This window comes from Azolla caroliniana, unplaced genomic scaffold, assembly GCF_043228905.1.
Source record: "Azolla caroliniana isolate FFs.n. ecotype wild unplaced genomic scaffold, voAzoCaro1.0.p SCAF_5, whole genome shotgun sequence".
Lineage (NCBI taxonomy): Eukaryota > Viridiplantae > Streptophyta > Polypodiopsida > Salviniales > Salviniaceae > Azolla > Azolla caroliniana.
This window is the reverse complement of record NW_028230440.1, coordinates 3,278,303-3,291,160: the sequence shown is the minus strand read 5'-3', so window position 1 is coordinate 3,291,160 and position 12,858 is coordinate 3,278,303. Positions and strand designations below refer to the sequence as shown.

Genomic DNA, 12,858 nt, shown 5'->3' with positions numbered 1-12,858 from the left:
ATATAACCTTTCAAGGCACATTTTCCCTTGACAGTAGCAAAGAAAACTTCTTGTAATACTTTTCTGGGTCCTGTAAGTACATCACCATCTTTGTTGCACCCTATGACTAAGTCGGCATTTTTTACTCATCAGTAGACATGGGTTCAAATCCAACCAACTGCGCAATAGGGGAACAAATGACCATTTATCTTCCCCAGACAACCATACCAACTGATCTATACCCACTTGGTCTCTCTCCCTCTCCTTTTTCACATGCTCCAATCTACTCTATTCACTGTGTTCTTCACGGTAAGAAACAAAAAGAAAAAAATTTATGTAGGTTCTCAAGCCTCAGTCGAAGTACAATGCATGGAGCTCCTTCCTAGCTCTTAATTTGGCAGTGATCTCCACATTCCTTGCAGTTGCAACTCACAAGCAATCACACTAACTTCTCTGTCACTTCTGGCTTAAAATTCAAAAAGACGGAGTTGATTATCTGACATGCATTTCAATATAAGGCTTTTGTCTATCTCTTTAACTCCTCCATAACCATGTTTTCATATTTCGTCAAAGATAAGTTGTCTTTCTTGATGGAATCAGCTGTCGACCCAGTGGCCTCAATAGCTCCGCCATTTGACTGCAGCGAGACACATTGAGCCTCTATACGCATCAATCTTGGCATTGCAGAAAATTAAAGTTGTGCTTCATGGCTGTGAAGAAAGAATCTTTTAGGCAAAAAAAGAATGGTGCCAGTTACAGAAATTGATCTATTTTATAGATATGATCTCAAAGTAGGAAAGTTCTCTAATAGATACATTATATTCTTATTTGACATATGGGCTTCCCATTGACAATCTATAATCTCTTTATAACAGTAACAGATATCCAAGTACTTTGGAAGAACATGCAAATTTTCAAATGAGAGGAGATCTGCCCATGTTCACAAAATGTGTTACGTTGACAAAATAACAAGTAATCACACACTGATGACCTAAGGGATTCTAGGAGGTGGATGAAAGAAAGAAAGAAAGATAGATACATTAACGTCTTTTAAGAGGACAAAATGGCCTATAAGACCAACAAGAGATTACATCATAAGTGTTGTCTCGTCGTTGAGAACAACAAAGCAAATTAAAATAAATATTATTCACTAAATATAAAAGTAAATAAGATAAAATGAGACTAAAGAATCTAGTTTTCGCACATGTGAGATTCTCAAGTTAGATATATTATAACTTTTGTCTTCAAAAGATCTCTAGCATAGATCGATCCAGAATGGAGAGGTCTCTGAAGCGAGGGAAGAACCAGCGATAGCGGGAGATAATGGCCTTTATCTGTCAATGACAAGGGTGCTAAGGACGTGGTCCGTGGGGCCGGGGCCTATGTGCAAGACAAATTGCAAAGTAGAGAAACTGAAAGTATGAATGTGTTATGTATACTTGATAGATATAGTATTGATCTGCCCACTGCAAAACTGTATTAACAAGTTCATTTCAGAATTCCCATAATTGTAAAAGCTATCATGAGATAGAATGAGGCAGACAGATATGGTTTTCCCAGCTATGATGATATAAGTCATGAAAGATGGTGTTATGTCCCTTATTATCTAGCCATTTGGAAACAGTAGGTGCATGATAATACAATTGTTAGGTGAGTTTAATATATTTGTTTTCTCCAGCTATGGGGCACTCTAGCAGCAAGGAAAGGTAATCGACCAGGTAAACTGGAAGGCATTTGTTGCCCCATCTGATTCACAGACAAGCAGAAACCAGATTATTTGATCAGATCTAAAAACATGCAAAAGAGTGCATACTGCACATTGGCTAATAATTATGAAAATTCGGCATTCCAAAATCTTCTTTTACATCAGCCAGTGTGCTTCTCTATAAAATTAAAGTTTCACGAAATTTGTACACAAAATAATAAATTAAACTGAACTTTCTTGAAATTATAAATTATAGCATAAAAGCTGGCACAAAATCGGTCAAAATCTCAACTATCCAATTTAAAATGAACCCCCACTTAATACAAAACTTTCTTTCTTTCATAGCCTGAAGAAATATTTGCATACTTCTCTATATAGACCACATTTAGGTTCAATAAATACTGGCAAAGATTCCCACAAGTATAAAGTTTTCAAATGGTTGAAACAAATGTTTTTCCATAAGCCATATCTGACACAAACATGAGACATCTATATTACATATGTAGAATTAAGTTTTTCAATTTTTCTGAAATAAATAAGAGTGAAATTTCAAAAATATTGGCAAAGATTCAGATTAGCAGGAATTTTCAATTGGTTGAAAAAACAAGACTTTTTCCTGAAACTTGATACTTTTTAATTATTACTACTATTTACTTGCTTCTCTAGAACATTAATTCAGATGAGACGTCATTGCATGGTCAATGTGAAACATCCTAGGGCCATGGTACCCAGAGCAGAGCAGCCACAGCCAACAGACACCAGGGTCAGCATATGATTGGCCTAGTAAGCATCAGGTTATTGATTTCCTTGCATTGGCTTAAACTAATGGCTGTGTTTGTCGGTTCTGAACTCTTATCTTTTTGTGTCCTCTTCTATCAAGTATCCATAAAGAGAAGTTATAAGAAGTGCTGATCTTTGTTTGGGCCCAAGAACTTTCTTGTTCGAGAGCAATCCAGCTTCTTGGATGTGAATTAAGTCTTAATGAGTCCAAAAGCTTAGGATTTTTTTTTCATTTATTTAAGATTTCTCCAGTGATCAATTTTAGTTAAATCAATGGTTGAGGTTTACCAACCTCTCGCAGTTCATGATTATATATTATTCTAGATTTCAACAAATTTGTGCTACGTCATCATGGCATCCACTTGTGAACTCGAACTATGACGAAGATTCTTAACATTGCATCAAAAGAGTGATCCACCATTGAAACACATTACCATTCAAGAAGAGGTTGCACTGAACACTTTCGAGGAACATTTGAAATTACTCCTTACGTACAGTTCATCAAATTGTTGCATAATAGTTAGTTTTGACAGTAAAAAAAGTAGTGGTTGCAGCCTTTGCCAACTAAGACTATGGGGAAGTAGCTATGGACTTTATATTCGATTTCTAAGATCACAATCTGGAAATGATCTGAATATTGACTGCATATGTAGACTAAGCAAACAAACTTATTTTACTCCCATCAAGAAGAAAATAAAGTCAAAAAACACAGTGAAAATATACATGCATAATATTTTTAATTACCATGGCGTGCCCTTGTATATGGTCAGTGACTGAAACCCAAGAACACCAAGTATATTTTCTACAGCTTGTTTGAGAAAATGTATACTTTCTTACAGTTTTCATCCACTGACAGAGGGGCATTAGATTTGCTTAGATACTATGCTTCAAAGCATAAAACTGCATGGAACACTATTTAACGTTAGCTGAAAATGCATACAGTACCATTGTGCATATATCAACAGTAAAGTTCCTTTTGAGATAGTGGAACTACGGAGAAAAATACAACCCTTTTTGCATTCAAAGAATAGGATTTTTGAGGCCAACAAATGTCCATTGAAAAGACTCAATCTAAAAAATGAAAGCAGTTGATCACCATCGCCTTGTACTTGCATTTGCACCCTGTGATGGGTACTCTTTAAGTTGTTTCTACAATTTATTTTTTCATTATTTGAGAAAATATATGTGATGAGGCTTTACCAGCTAAGGTTACCCGAAGGGTGGAGGATAGATAATGCATTGCATGTAAGTCTTGAACTTTTATATTATAAGTGACATACAAGAGGATATACTGTTTGAAGAACAGCCCGAATTAAAAGAATTGGATGAAATTTATCTTTCCAAACAGATTTTGGCACCTACAGACAGAAACCCTAAACCCTTAAGAAATATTCACCGATGAATGCAAAGTGTATGGAAGCTGGTGTAAGCAGATTCAGCTCATCTTTTACAACTTTATCTACTAGAACCCAAGTATGCTTAATAAAGCTTCTTGCTAGAGCATAGTTTGAGGCTTTTCCGCATTTAATTGATGCTATAAAGATTTAGTTAAGAATACTTCATAAATGTTTTTAATATAAATACATGTGGGTTGTCCACACTATCACCCAATGCTATTTCTTGGAAATATGTATAGATTCCAGCTCAAAGTAGAGATATGTCAATGTTGACATGTGTGTTTCCCCTTCACACAGAACCCATCATGTTCCACACCTGGGAGAACCGAACAAGAACATGATGCCGGGTTTGTGGTCACCCACCTGGGGACTTTACAGATATGAGCTGGACCAAATCACATGCTTAACATTCTCTCCCTGTCTCGAGAGCACGACTCAACTTTTGAAGTTTGAAGATTACAAACAGGAATTTGACTACCATATGTAAATTCCCTAAGTGACCTCATTTTATTCCCATCAAGAAGAAGATCATGTCAGAAGACATGGTTAAAATATATATGAATAATATCTATACCTACCATGGCATGCCCTTATCGATAGTTTGTGACTGAAACCCAGGGATGACAAGTCTATTTTAAAGAGCTTGATTGAGAAAATGGATACTATCTTAAAGTTTTCATCCACAGACAGATGAACAGCATGTTGGGAACACTATTTATTTATTAGTTGAAAATGCCTACAATAATATTATGAATACATCAATAGGTAAGGCTCCTTTTCAGATAGTAGATGAAAGGAGAAATGTCCAACCATTTTTTTATTCAAATGATAGGATTTTTGAGCCCAACAAATATGTCCAAGATCAGCAACTGAAGCTGAAGGTAAGTTTGCATTGAAAAGACTCAAACTAAGAGAAAAAAGCCGTTGACCATCACTGTCATGGACTTACGTTTGAACTTCGTGATGGGTACTCTTACATTTGTTTCCAAGCTTACTAGGCATTCATATGAACCTTTTCAGATTTCAGAAATATATGTTATAAAGCTTACTGGTTAAGGCTACACACACTTGTTAAAAAACATGTAATTTATGTACAAAATACATATCAGAATACTCTGAAGTATTAACACGTATTCTACGTAATAGGACTGCCATTTCAAGATATTTGACGTATTCTAAATTTTCATAATTTATTGAATTAACTAAAGTCTGGCCAAAAACCAGTAGTTAGATGCAATACAAATATAAGAAGTATCCTACGTATTTTATCTTAAGAATAAGCAGCACATATATTACAGGCATACTCTATGCTAAGAATTCTACAACTATGAGGCTATCTGAAGGTTGGAGAATACATAATGCATTTCATTTGAGTCTTCTTTGACTTTTGTAGGTGGTGTACCAAAGGATACACCATTTGAGGAACAACCCAAACTCAAAGAATTGGATGAAATTCTTCTTCCCAAACAGATTTTGGCACATATTGAAAGAAAAATAAACACAAAAATTGCTAGGTGTCACTTGGTAAAATTTAAGAACTATTCACCAATGGATGTAAATGGGATGGAAGCTGCTGAATTAGCAGATTCAGCTAAGATTTGACAACTTTATCTTGAGGCTTTTCGATAAGAACCCAGCATGCCTTTAGTGAGCTTAATAAAGCTACCTTCTAGAGGATAATTTTGGGGCGTTTTTGCATTGAATCAATGCTATAGATGTTGGTATTGCTTCATCTTTAGTTGAGAGTCATTCATAAACTTCTTCGATATAAATACATGCAGGGTGTCTGCATTATCATCCAATATTATTGTTTCCCTTCTTCGATATTTAAAGCTAGAGATAAGAATCAAGTATCAAATTATCGTACAATAATGGTGAGCTCAACTATTAATAAATTATATAGCACTATTATGGAGCAAAACATAAGCACATGGGTTGAAAGTACAAGCAAAAGAGCACTTGTACTAGCAAGATTTAGACCAAAACACTCCATTGTGGATCATTTGGTCACCTTGAGAGTAATCATGGAAGAGAGTGACTACAAGGAAAAACACTTTATTGTTGTTTTGTTGATTTCAAGAAAGCTTTTGATACCATACCCCGAAGTGAGCTTTGGAATAAAATGGTAGAGATTGACATGCCATTAGAGTATTGAGTTGTTGTTGCATGCCTATATGAACAAGTTAAATGCTAGCTAAAAATGGATAGTGGATTCTCAAAGCACTTTTTAAGTAACATGGGGGTCAAGCAACAATATCCACTATCACCCACACTCCTCGGCTTATGTATTGATAAATTAGAAGAAGTGGTGAATAAGGTTGCAAGAGAAGAAGGATTGAATGCCTTGATGCAACATGTTATCTTATTGCTTTTATATGAAGATGGTGTGGTACTCTTCTCATATGATGTTGATAGTATGCAACATTTACTTGGGATATTAGAAGAATTTTGCCATAATAGTGGACTAGCAATGAATATGGAGAACAGAAAGACGATGGCAATGCAAACCATCCAACCCTATGCTCACATATAAAGGTGAACATATACAATTTGTTCAAAGCTTTAAATATCTTGGTATTGATGTACCCACCACAAATAAATGGAGTGCGTGCTTTGATTCTAGGCTTCAAGCTAGTTGGAAATCATATACCTTTTGGAGAACCAATGTAACCAAAGTGATACTTGTGGATGGGAAGTAAAACTAATGTTGTTCAATGCCATGGTAACTCGAGTATTGCTTTATGAAATAGGAGTATGGGGTGGGCTTTATGAAATAGGAGTATGGGGTGGCACCATCTCTCTCAATGCATGGAATGAGATTGAGAAAATTCAAAAGATGTTTTAAGGAAGCAATTAGGAGCTAAATGCACTACCTCCTACCAAGTTATGCTCTTGGAAACAAGTGTTTGGCCCATAGAGATATTGGCACTCCTTGTCACGGACACACCAAGCATGGACTAAGACGGAGCACGGATGATGAGGCAACGACGGAGCGATGATGGAATGACACAAGAGCGTAAAGATAGAGGTGAAGATCAAGGAGAGAAGATGGGCGAAACAAGAATACTAGATTGATATGTCCATGACTGGCGTTGTTCACCTTGAATTCCTTCAAGGTGAACTCAACTATTTATACTAAGTGGCATGCATACCTGTTGCACGCATGTGATACAATAGAGCATGTAGGCAGTAGGTACGCATGCATGTGCCAAGTGTTAATAATACAAGGGAGAAATTATGCACATAATGCTAGCTAAAACCTACAATGAGGAAGTATATACATGATTATATGCTAGATGTGTGGTTAACACATAACACTCGATTATAACATGGTCATGTCAAGAGTTCGATTCTTGACAATCGCAATGCATGAAAAATGTTATGATGGCCACCATGTGATGGCAAGGCTCAAACCTGTGACCTATGTGTACATATGCCAAGGACTTAACCATTAAGCTATCTAAGAGAGAGAGAGAGAGATTTTAGATTTTAGATTTTTTTTATTGTCCATAAAGAGCCAATTTTGACCTATGGAACCAGAGTATACATGTGTTCTTGATATGTGTCTTCTTCCTAAAAAGGGGTATTCATACATTGAAGCACAAAGTCTCTATGCGTGAATACGGCATGCACATATGAGCTCAACCTTCTAGGTGGTGTCTTAAGTATGGCACTTAAGTTATCACTCCCTCTTAATATGTCATCATATTTTGAACGAATTGCGCTATATGTTGAGCATGTGAAGAGCAAGTGACATTCATCGTCTACTTTACATTTTGATACCATAATGCAACTTCATTGCCTAGCTTGCGAGATTGAGTGTGAAGTAGTGTGAGGGATCTATGAGCATTACTATTTATATTGGTAATGAGCTAAGGTTAGATATGATCAATAGGAATTCTTGCCTTATATTGAGACCAACATTCAGGGTTGACAATTGCAATGTAGAGCTTTGTCCTCATAGCATCTTCCCACTTCATCCTTAATGATTCCACCAACCTTTCCTCAATCATTACTTAATACATAGCATCTCCTGAAAGCTCTAAAAGATCATCCAAACCCCATCTTCTAAACCATTTTCTTATGTCAACAACCCAACTGGATGAGAGAATTTTACTCTTATGATTCTTTTGTAGCTTACATCCAACATTCCAAGCAAGATGTGTTAATCGATCATTCGGCATATTCTTGACTTTTGTAATGTATCTATATACTCTTAGGAGTGTTAAGAATCGAACTCTTGACATGACCATGTTATAATCGAGTGTTATGTGTTAACCACACATCTAGCATATAATCATGTATATACTTCCTCATTGTAGGTTTTAGCTAGCATTATGTGCATAATTTCTCCCTTGTATTATTAACACTTGGCACATGCATGCGTACCTACTACCTACATGCTCTATTGTATCATATGCGTGCAACAAGTATGCATGCCACTTAGTATAAATAGTTGAGTTCACCTTGAAGGAATTCAAGGTGAACAATACCAGTCATGGACATATCAATCTAGTATTCTCGTTTCACCCATCCTCTCTCCTTGATCTTCATCTCTATCTTTACGCTCTTGTGTCATTCCGTCATCGCTCCATCGTAGTCTCATCATCCGTGCTCCGTCTTAGTCCACGTTTGGTGTGTCCGTGACAGTTTGTTCACCTTCCAACTAGAAGCATCACCCGTCTCCGTCATCGCCCTTGCTTCTAGAGTTACCATCGTCACCGTACCATCATCAACATCGCTTCATTTCCTATCTTCCTCGCCATTTCCATCTCCTCGTTTCTTCTCATCATTTTCATTGGCTTTTAGTTTCTCCTCATCATTGTCTCTATTTTTTAGTTTCTTTCCCGTTGGTGTTCGTGTTCTAGTTCCCGGTGAGGGCCGCACAAGGCTGCTCACTCCCGTTGGTGTTCGTGTTCTAGTTCCCAGTGAGGGCCGCATGGTCGCTCATGCCCGTTCGTGTTCCTGTTCCCGGTGAGGGCTGCACATGGCCGCTCACTCCCGTTCGTGTTCCTATTCCCGGTGAGGGCCGCATGGTCGCTCACTCCCGTTCGTGTTCCAATCTCCGGTGAGGACCGCACATGGTCGCTCACTCCAACTATTGTTCGTGTTCCAGATCCTGGTGAGGACTGACATGGTCGCTCATGCCCGTTGTTGTTCATGTTCCAGTTCCTGGTGAGGACCACACATGGTCGATTACTCCCATTCGTGTTTCTGTTCCCAGTGAGGGCCACATGGTCGCTCACTCGTTCGTGTTCCATTTCTCGGTGAGGACAACATGGTTGCTCACACCGGTTGGTGTTCATGTTCCAACTCTCTACGAGGACCGTTCCAGTTCCCGGCAAGGACCCCACATGGTTACTCATGCCCCTTGGTGTTCATGCTCCCCGTGAGGACCGCACATGGTCGCTCACACCCGTTAATATTTGTGTTCCAGTTCTAGGCGAGGACCACACATGGTCGCTCATGCCCGTTGGTGTTAAATACCCCGTCTTGTGGAAGGGTTACTCCTTGTCTAGGATTTACAGAATACTTTGGAGGTGATCTAAGATTTTCATCAACAATATCCCCTTAAGCCGACAAACGATTTGGGAAGGCATCGTTGGAGGGGGGATAATGTCAAGAATCGAACTCTTGACATGACCATGTTATAATCGAGTGTTATGTGTTAACCACATCTAGCATATAATCATGTATATACTTCCTCATTGTAGGTTTTAGCTAGCATTATGTGCATAATTTCTCCCTTGTATTATTAACACTTGGCACATGCATGCATACCTACTGCCTACATGCTCTATTGTATCACATGCGTGCAACAAGTATGCATGCCACTTAGTATAAATAGTTGAGTTCACCTTGAAGGAATTCAAGGTGAACAACGCCAGTCATGGACATATCAATCTAGTATTCTCGTTTCGCCCATCCTCTCTCCTTGATCTTCATCTCTATCTTTATGCTCTTGTGTCATTCCATCATCGCTCCATCGTAGTCTCATCATCCGTGCTCCGTCTTAGTCCACGCTTGGTGTGTCCGTGACAGCGATGTGAGACAGGGCGTTGGGGCACAAGTGATAAGAGTGATCGACTATGCACACTTTGCCCTAAACAAGTTCCAGAGTCTGAGTATCACACTTTGATACAATGCTTTGCCTTTGATCATCTTCGACCATGCTTTCCACACATCTTCAATCAAACTCAATCCTTGCACGAATTTCTCTCACAACCACAATTTGCACTCTTGATTGCGACATTCATAGGTAAAGTTCTTGAACATCTAGAGTCACTACTCACTTTCACATGTATTACGTGAAATCTAATATTTTTGGTCTCATAGATCATATTTAACCTCCGAAGATGAGAATAGAATCTATTTATCTATCTATCTGAATAAATTCTCTCTGTTCCTGGATTTTCTCAGTCTATAATTTATTATCGACTAAGATTGTATTCCCTATTTATTAGAAGTCAACCATATGCTACCAAATAGCCAATTCTCCTACCTGAACTTCATTTTGTATAAATTGGTTATTCTATCTTGTATTGTAAACAGCTCATTTTTGTTCCTACCATATACATAGGTTGCTTGAGTGGTTCTGCGTCTTTATGTTTCCTGTAGCTCCATTCTATTAAACCTATCTAACAGCTTTTCGCACATTGGACTCTAGGAGAGATGGAAAAATCAACTGAATGAAATAGCGGAGGAAGAGAGAGCACATTTAAAATCACAATGTAGTATTCAAACAAGAAAAAGAGATGGAGGTCCTCTATTTTTAACTAAAGCCAGATTCCTTAGAGACTGAAGGACGACTTGTGGTGTTGGCACGGTAGCATCTCATCGGTTGCAAAACAACAAAGGGAATAGGCATGTTCACAAGTAAGTCTTATTGATTTGACATGGCAGTATCACATTTGGTGACAAAAGAACCACGGCAGTAAGCCATGTTCGCAATAAAGCTTTACAAAGTTGACATGGCAGCAACTGATTTTGTCTGAATAGAACTAGGGTGGTATGCTAGGTTCACCAATAAGTCTTATGGTGTTGACTTGGCAGCATCTCATCGGTGAAAAAAACCTTGGTGTCGTGTTGGATAACAAGATTTCAAGGTTGTGAAGAAAGGGTTTGAAAAATACCATCTTATAGGAAGCACCTTGATTGATATGTATTCTAAATGTGGTTGCCTGGCAACTGCACAGAAAACATTTAGCACAATTATGGTTTCAGATATCGTCTCATGGAATGCACTCATAAGAGGCTATATAGACCATGGATATGCTGAGGAGATGCTGTATTATTTTTTAACAGATGCAAGACAAAGGAATCCTTCAGAATGCTCTGGCATATTCACACAGCCAAAAAGCTTGTGCTGACTTAGGCAGACCAGATGAGGGTCAGTGCATTTATGCTGAAATTGTGAAGAAAAGGCTAGACGATGAGATTTCAATAGGAAACACGTTGATTTATATGTATGTGACGTATGGTTCTTTGCAAACAGCTGAAGAAGTTTTTGACATGTTGATTTATATGTATGTGAAGTATGGTTCTTTGCAAACAGATAAAGAAGTTTTTGTATATTGCCTCTGGCCAATTTAATTTTAATACCAATGGAGGATATTTTTTCTTGAAATAAAAAACAAGATTTCAAGGTGAGCATATAGTAAGATGTGGCCAAGTGGAATTGAGGTCGTTCCCTACCAATCATAAATGTAGTTTTTTATCACTGGAATATTAGCTTTATTTCTGGTTTTATCACCGGAATGGTGTGTGTTCCTCCTTTGCGAACCAGACTCGGAAAAATTACAACAACACCAAAAGGCACTAGACAAGAATAGCAAACCTTGCCAGAACAGAGATCAAACTAACCTTGCTGGTTTCTGATATACAAAGAGAAGGTCCGTCCACTGAAATCGCCAGCGATGCATTCGGCGGCTGGTAAACCCACATGCCATTGATCTCTCTTTCTATGAATATTTTCTTTCTCTCTTTCGGGAGGGAATGTCTTCTTCATCTTTGCGCTCTCTCTCTCTCTCTCTCTCTCTCGTACACACACAGACACACACATTGATCTAACTATCTCTATTTCCCTCTGATCATTACCAAGTCCGTTTTCTACATGTAAGGTTACTCGGTTTCCAACAAACAGAAGAACACAACCCTCCCTGTTCTGTTCATACATGTATTAGAATGTGTCAGAAATTTTACAAGGATCGGAACACAAAAGTGTTCCGTCCATAGACATGCACACTATCCGAGCCATGTATACTTACTTGGCTCACATTTGCTTTCACGATTCACAACACAACACAAGTAAACCATTCTCGGAAATGACCATTGCATATGGGTTAGTTATGCAATAATTTATGTGCCCCTTTTTGGAGGCTCAAATATAGATATTGGTCTTCTTGTAAGAATGATCTAGCGCCCCTATTCCATGTGACATCGAATCGATTTCGAAAAGTGATGGCATGTGCAAGGATCCTATAGTTGCATATCTTCCTAATCGGTGGTATCGTTGATGAGTTACCAATTATAAGATTGCATTGCTTTGAGTGCTCTCTCAAGAATTATCTCGTGGGCTTTGCCGATGTGTACGAGATCATATGTATTTATTACCCATGACAACGGGTGGATAATATAAATGATTACATCGGCCATAAGATCAAAGATTGTAGTTGCCAACTAGGATTTGACATGCACCCTCCAATTTCATGGGGTACAAATTCGTCAAACTTGTCAAATTTGGAGCTGGATTTGTAAACTAGGTGTACATGTGCTTCCCAACATAAATCCAATGTATACATCTTAACTTGGGTTGATAAAAACACTCCTAATTATATGTACAACACTTGCATGGTTTATGTAGCATTATTAGACAATAAACCTCCCTTTGTTGGAGGATTTTGATGGTTTCATAAAGAATTTGAGCAAGTTTTGGGGATAAGAACACTATAAGAATTAGAATTAAAATATATTTTAAGGTTGAGACAAGGAGATTGC

At 38.0% G+C, this 12,858-nt stretch overlaps 1 long non-coding RNA gene across 1 annotated transcript; it reads right to left on the bottom strand.

Moving 5' to 3' along the window:
• Window positions 1-1,106: 1,106 nt before the first annotated feature.
• LOC147863670 (uncharacterized) lies at window positions 1,107-12,001 on the bottom strand. Its single transcript, XR_015529847.1, has 2 exons — window positions 11,725-12,001; window positions 1,107-1,453 (listed from the first exon to the last, which is right to left on the bottom strand). It is a non-coding gene; the product is annotated as an uncharacterized LOC147863670 (long non-coding RNA).
• Between the last annotated feature and the right edge of the window lie 857 nt (window positions 12,002-12,858).